This window comes from Callospermophilus lateralis, unplaced genomic scaffold, assembly GCF_048772815.1.
Source record: "Callospermophilus lateralis isolate mCalLat2 unplaced genomic scaffold, mCalLat2.hap1 Scaffold_43, whole genome shotgun sequence".
Classification (NCBI taxonomy): Eukaryota; Metazoa; Chordata; class Mammalia; order Rodentia; family Sciuridae; genus Callospermophilus; species Callospermophilus lateralis.
Window position 1 is genome coordinate 12582817 of NW_027514380.1, and position 7277 is coordinate 12590093.

The window sequence follows — 7277 nt, forward strand, 5'->3', positions numbered from 1 at the left end:
GAGAGCGAAAGAGAGAGAGAGAGACAGAGAGAGAGAATTTTTAATATTTATTTTTAGTTTTCAGTGGACACAACATTTTTATTTGTATGTGGTGCTAAGGATCAAACCCAGCGCTGCATATTCCACGCGAGCGCACTACCACTTGAGCCACATCCCCAGCCCATTATTTTGATTTTTTTTTTAAATTTAGTTGGCAATAGACAAAATATCTTTATTTTCTTTATTTAGTTTTTTGTGTTGCTGAGGTTCAAACCCAGTGCCTCATACCTGTGAGGCAAGTGCTCTACTCCTGAGGCACAAATCTAGTCATGATTTTTAAATAAATTTTAAGTATGTTTTATGACCCAGAAAATGTTACATCTTTGTCAAGTTTTCATATTACCTTGTGAATGTAAATTCTGCCATTGTTGGATGGAATATTCTGTACATGTCAATTTCATCAAGCTAATAGATAGAACTCTTTGGTTCGTGAATATTTGTACTTGTTGTCTAGCTCCTTGATTGATCAACTACTGATAGTGGGTTATTGTACACACTTTAATATAGGCTTCTTGAGTTCTCCTTTCAGCCCTGTCAGGCTTTGGATTATGAATTTTCATGCTGTCTTATTAGGTACATACACATTTAGGATTTTTATGTCTTTCTGAATAATTAGCCCTTTTATTATTTCTTTATCTTTCATAGTCATTGCTCCTAAGTCTGCTTTATCTCATATTAATATAACTATTTTAGCCTCATTTTGGTTAGTGTTAGCCTAATAGATCTTTCTCCAGAAATTTACTTTTAAATTATCTGAGTCTTCATATTTAAAATGAGTTTCTTACAGACAACATAAAGTGCCCACCCTGAAAACTTCTTTTAGTTAGTGTGTTTAGATATTTTGAAGTTATTATTGATATAACTTGAATGAATATTCACCATATTAATATCTGTTTTCTATTGTTTGTTTTTGTTCTTCGTTTCTTTCTCTCATTATCTTTTACTGCCTTCTGTGTTTCAATTTAATACTTTATATAACTCCAAATTATCTGTTAACAGAGTTTTTTTTCTCTTAAACTTCTTATATTGTTGATCCACACTTAAAATATATCACTTGAACTAGCATAAGCCTATCTTCAGATAGCACTCTATCACTTCAAATGTGTCACAGGTAACTTATAATATGTCACTTTCTCTTTTGTCATTTCTGATATTTATGTCATTCATTTCACTTAGGCATATGCTATATTTGGCCCATATATCGTACAATTGCTGCCTTAAATATTTATCCTTCAAATAAATTAAGAATAAGAAAAATAAACCCGGTTTTAACCTTGATCCATCCCTTCTTCTTTGCTCTCCATTTCCTTACATAGGTGTGATTTTGACCTTTTTTTATTTGCCTAGAGAACTTTTTCTTTTTTAATTAACATTTTTGTAGGGCATATCTGTTGGCCTGGAATTTTTACAGATTTTGTTTGAGAAAAGTCAGATTTCTACATTTTAGAGGATTTTTTTGATGGATATATATTTCTCAGAGTGTTTTTTAATACTTCAAGCACTTTGTCTAATTATTTTTTTTATTTTGTGATTTCTGTTGAGAATATGTTTCCTTGTCCCTCTATAGATAAGTTTTGTTGTTGCCCTATGTAGATAAGTTGTCTTTCTACAGATAATTTGTGTGTGTGTGTATGTATGTATGTATGTATGTATGTATGTTTAGTTTTCTGCTTTTCTATTTATTATATTTTCTGTTTTATGCAGTTTGAATATGATATGCCTAGACATAGATTTTTAGTAATTGTTTTCCCTCTGAGTTTCCTTCATCTGGGATTTGGCATGTCATTAATGTTTGTTTATTTTATGTTAGTTTCTTCTTTTATGGTGTTTCAATGATGTGTTCATTATTCCTTTGAAAATTTTCTGTAGGTTCTAGGATTTTGTTGAGTTTCTTTCTTTTTTTTTTTTGTTGAACAGATTTTTTTTAATATAGTAACTATGTGTACATGGACAACTGAGAAAGGGAAAATCCCCAAATTAATGTTTTAACAAATTACAAGCTGTGGCTAAAAATCATATGCTTGGATTTAAAAGAAATCATCCAACAGATAACAGTCTCTCAGACAGATTAACCGATCCTTCCTATAAAACCAGCATATTGTAGTGGTATAAATTTATATTAACACTCCACATTAAAAAAAAACAAAAACAAAAAACGTGTTTCCTCTCCTTCTACATTTAGTTATTAGTTGTCTGTTACAAGGGAAAATAACATTGAATTTATATCGGCAAACAAAAGTGCAAGTTTGTACAGTGAGACTCAGCAGCAAAAGTCAACGACAATGAAGAGTGGAAAGCTGATGGAAACAATGCAGAAAGAGGACCTCCACGGAGGTCCCTGTCCTGTGTGCCACACACAGTCAACATGCCATCATGTTTTCATTGCTCTGAAATGAGCAAGACCAAATTCTTTTTTTATTTAAAGACATATTAAATCTTTATTTTCCCCCGCTCTCCCCCACGTAATTTGTGATCAGGTAAGGCAAACATAAATCCCCCCATCATCGGGGACAGCAGCAACATACAAACTTCAGAAAGAGAGAGATCTGAATCATCAGTAACATTCTCTCACGGTGACATCAGAAGAAGTGCATCTAAGAAAGAAAATCTGCAATGTTTTCACATTGTTCTAATTTATTTGATTTATCTGGAAAACTTTATAAATACCTTATTTAAGAGGAAAGTAAATATTTTCTTGCTCTGAAAAAATAATGTTTTTCACATTCTAAAACTTGTTAGGATGCTTCTGTAAAAGGAGTTGTGAGAAGAATATGACAGCTGGGTTTGCAGAATGTTCATGTACAAGTTGCATTTACAAGAACCTGGTAATCTGCCTATAATTTGCCTCTACAAATAGAGCTCTTTGAAACATTTAAACAAACAGGTTTAATTTAAACTCCTTTCCTATTCACTCTACTTGTAGAGCAAAGAGGTACTTATTTTTCAAGTATTACATTGCAAAAGATTTTTCTTTTTGCCAATTTTATATGTTACTCTTTTAAGACCAAAATATCAATGTGAAAAATCATGCCTTATCATCCCATGTCTTTTACTGTCAAATGCTCTTGTCTTCTAGAGAATGCAGAAAAATATTGATTTGCTAATAAGAAGGAGCATACCGGGAAAAGCCACTTTAAAGTACTGAAGGATACGGAGCATTTCTTTCTTCCTATTGGTGAAAATTATTAGAAAAGCTATCCAGTCTGTTGTCTTTAGCTCGTTTTAATAAAGTCTTTTTCAAAATGATGGTCATGAAATCTTTAGAAAACCTGAGGAGGGGGATGCTCCTTCATGGCGTGAAAGGAATCCCATTAATTGTAGAAATTCTTACTAAATTTCTGCTTTGGTTCTTCAGAGAAAATGCTCATATAACTTCTGCAGTCTGCTGTGTTTGAACACCATCTACCTGAGGCAGTGACCCACGTGTCCCTTCATCATCAAAGGCCAAAGTTGGATTCAAAGGAATTTCTGGGCTCTCACTGTTGGTGACATCTAATCTGGATGGTTTAGATCCAATGGGTAAGTTTATAATTTCTTCAAAATTTTCATTCTGAACAGATACTCCATTTTCATTTGGTTGTTTTTCCAAATTGGGAGTACTCTGCAAGTTCACTTCTAACTGATGTGAAGTGACCAAATGTGGGCTGGCTGCAGATTCTCCTTTTCCTGGAGAGTTTGTCATACTTGGAAGTACAGATACCTCTGTTCCTCCAGTGAGAACTCCCTTGGCTATGTCACCATTTATCTGATCAATGGTTTTTCTTATCTGTAGCTTCTGTCCTCCTGGTTCTTTTCATAATCTCTTCAAGTCGCTTCTTCCTTTCCAGGCGCTCCTGCTCCTCTCTCTGGAAGTGCTTCTCTCGTTCCTGCCGGACCCTCTCAGCTTCTTCGCGCACCCGAGCTTCTTCTTCTTTCTGTTTCTGGGCAGGCTCCATCTCCTCGCGCTCACGCTCCTCCGCTTGCCGCCGCAGGTGCTCCTCCTTCTCCCGCGCCTGCTCGGCCTCCAGACCATGTAACTCTTCCTCTCGGCGAGTTCGCTCCTCAGCCACCCTTTGAGCCAATTCCTCTCTCTTCTGTCTTTCTATTTCTTCCTTCTCTCGCCTCTCCCTCTCCTCCTCCTCTCTCTGCTCCCAGGCCAGCCGCCTCTTCTCAGCCAGCAGCCTAGTGGCTTCCTCTGGCAGTCACAGTGAATGATGGGGCCGGGGCCTGGGCTGAGGCTGAGGCTGGGGCTGCAGCTGGAGCAGGGGCTGGGACTGGAGCTGGATATGAGGCTGGGGCCGCGCCTGGAGCAGCAGGGTCAGCTTCTGGTTCAACCGGGGTCCCGTCTTCAACTGCGGCCTCGTCTACCTTCACTAAAGGTGACCTGCCTTTCAGTGAGGGCTCGCTGGCAACACTCTCAGGTTCCTTCTCGGGCTCTTTTTTTTCAGGTTCCACTCTGACTTCCCTCTTGACCGGGCGGATGTTGCCAGGGGACGGGGGCCGGACCTGGGTGGGAGCAGCTTTGACTGAGCCAGGAGGCAAGGACACCGGTCGGGGTGTGCTGGGCAAATGCGGAAGGGACTTGGATGGGAGCCAAAGTCGGGAGCATGCTGGTGACCTTGCCTTGGGATTAGATGGAGACAGAGCCCTTAGGATGCCAGATGTAAGATGGAAGGGTACATTTTCTCTTTCTCTCTCTCTTTTCTGGCCCAATGTGCCATGAATGGTCCTTCTGCGCGCAGAGCCCTCGGGTGGTGTTACAAAGAGTTTTGGTCGGTCCACCGGATTTCTAGAGTGTGCAGCTTTGTAGGGCATGATGATGGGGCTGCAAGATGCTGTGTCTCCAGACAAGGCTGCTGTGCTTTTACTTCTGGCCAGGAACGAGTGTGTGGAGTCTGTTAACAACGCTGTTTTCCCAGGGGCTGAGTTGCAGGCGGCGAGCTCTATCTGGAGAATTTAGGAAAGTTGCAGATGAAGAGGAGAGCCGCTTGCTTAATGACGGGATCAACATGTTTCCAAAGATTCATGGTAGAAACTGACCGCCTGTCTGGATCTGCACTGTGGATGCCAGAGCTCCCTTGGGGGGGAGCCTCCCCACGACCACCTGTTAGGCTTCTGCCTTGGCTTCTGGCTCCTTTCCATTGTATGTCGTACAACTGCTTCATGGCATTCCTTGTCCTCCTCCAGCCTCTGCCTCCGCTTCTCCTCCACCGCAGTCCTCCTGCGCTCCTCCTTCAGCCGCTGCTCCTCCAGCTTCTTCTTCCCCTTTTCCAAGTGCTTTTCATAGTGCTGTCTGGCTCGCTCTTCTTTTTCTAACCAGATGATTTCTCGTGCTGCTTTTCCCGTTCCTCGCGTCGCTCCCGGGTCAGCCGCTGCCGATCATCAACCCTTAGCACAAGTGGAAGGTCTGGTTTATTTCCTGAGTGAATGCTATTTTGTCCTGACGCTGTAGAGGAGGGGCGGTTGGGAGCACTCTTCTTATCTTGCGCTTTACTGCCATCAGGCGCTGTTTCGCTCTGCGCAGCGTCGTCGCCGCCCCTGTGACCCTTGCCGCCAGCTCCTAGCTCCGCCATGGTGCTCCGATGAGGCGCTCAGAGAGCCGCTCTGCCCTCTTCCTCGGCTCCACTCCCGCCGGCCCCCTCTTCCTGGCCCGCGGCCCAGCCAGGTGAGCACTGAGTGGTGCGGGCGGAGCGCAGGGGCGGTGAGCTCCGGCGGCGGTGAGCTCCGGCGGCGGTGAGCTCCGGCGGCGGCAGCGGCGGCCCCTCACGGGCTTGTTGAGTTTTTTGTTATTTATTTTCCTTCTTTACAATTCAGTTTAGGGAGTTTCAGTTGACTTGTTTTGGAGCACAGTTGTTCTCCAACTCTGCTCAGTCTATGTTGAGCTCCCAGAGGTCTGTTTCCTTGCTGTTACTCTGTGTGTGCATTTTAAATTTCTGGTTGCTCCTTTAGATACTTAGAATTTTCATCTCTCCACCTTCATTACTCATCTGTTCTTGTATTTATCTACTTTTATCTATTAAATTACTTTGCATATTAATAGTTATTTAAATATTATATCTGGTAATTATATAAAATATTGTTATTTTGGTTCTGAAAATTGTTTTGTCATTTTAAACTGTGTTTTCTTCTTGATTTTTGTGATGCCTTGTATTTGATAATTGGACCTGAAATAATGAGGCTTTTGGAGAAAGGATTCATGTTCATCAAACTAGGAGTTAGACTGTATTTAATGTTTGCTCTAGGTTTAGGTAACAGAGGCTCCACAATTCATTAGTATCTATTTGTCTTTTTGTTTATCATCCCCTCTTGACTTTTGATTTCACCAAGTACTACTTCTCAACAAAAATAGCTGTCTTGTAGCACTCTTTCAGCTTATGTACTTTTTCATTACATTAGAACCTGTTGGTGTGGTAGTAAAGAATAAGGGTAAAGGAACATTCTGTAGCTTTCTTGTTAAATCTCAGTTTTTTAGTAGGCCTCTGTTTGGTTCTGTGTCTTTCACAAGTGCTTCTCCAGGGGTCAAGGTGACCCCAGACTCTTATTAAAACTGTAGCTTTCTAAATCTGTGTCCTTGAGGCAATGACAGCTATTGGCTATATGGTTTTTATTGTTGATATTGTCTTTTTAGATGAGGCAGGAAGACTAAATTGTACTAGAGTCAGGGAAGTACCCTTCCTACCGGTGGGATGTAGCTTTGGCAGAGTCCTTTTCCTGCACAGTCATGGCCTTTGTTTTAGAGAAGTCTATGATGTATTTCATGGTGGTTACTCTTTTCTCTCTCTGCAGAGCTATAGGGGATCTTGGACTTTCAGTATGAGAACCTACGTCTATACTAGGAAACTGTAATATTGCTTTTTTATGTATTATTTTTGTAAATGAGAGTCAGAAACTTTTACGTGGGTCCCTCAGGTTGTGAAGCAGCAATTCAAAGGAGGCTCCACTACATTGCTGAGAATATCTGTTACAACTATGCATTCACATACTGAAAGTATAAGTGCAGGAATTTTGGTGTGAATATGTCTCAAATTTTCCTACCAGTATTCATGTGTTTGGTTTTGTGTATTACCCAATTTTTCCCCTTCCCAGAAGAGTTCTTTATTTATCAATTCTAATTTTAGTATGTTAATTAAATTTTTATCTAATTAATACACTTATTCTTTCTTCAGGTTCACATTGTTCTTTTTTAAATTCTTGATTGGCAAATTTTGTTTCCTTCCTTTTTTCTCATTTAATATTGACATTTTTATTAAAATGAGCTT

At 40.3% G+C, this 7277-nt stretch overlaps 1 pseudogene; it reads right to left on the minus strand.

Annotated features, from left to right (window-relative positions):
• Positions 1–3403: 3403 nt before the first annotated feature.
• On the minus strand, positions 3404–5591 carry LOC143389001 (ensconsin pseudogene; annotated as a pseudogene).
• Between the last annotated feature and the right edge of the window lie 1686 nt (positions 5592–7277).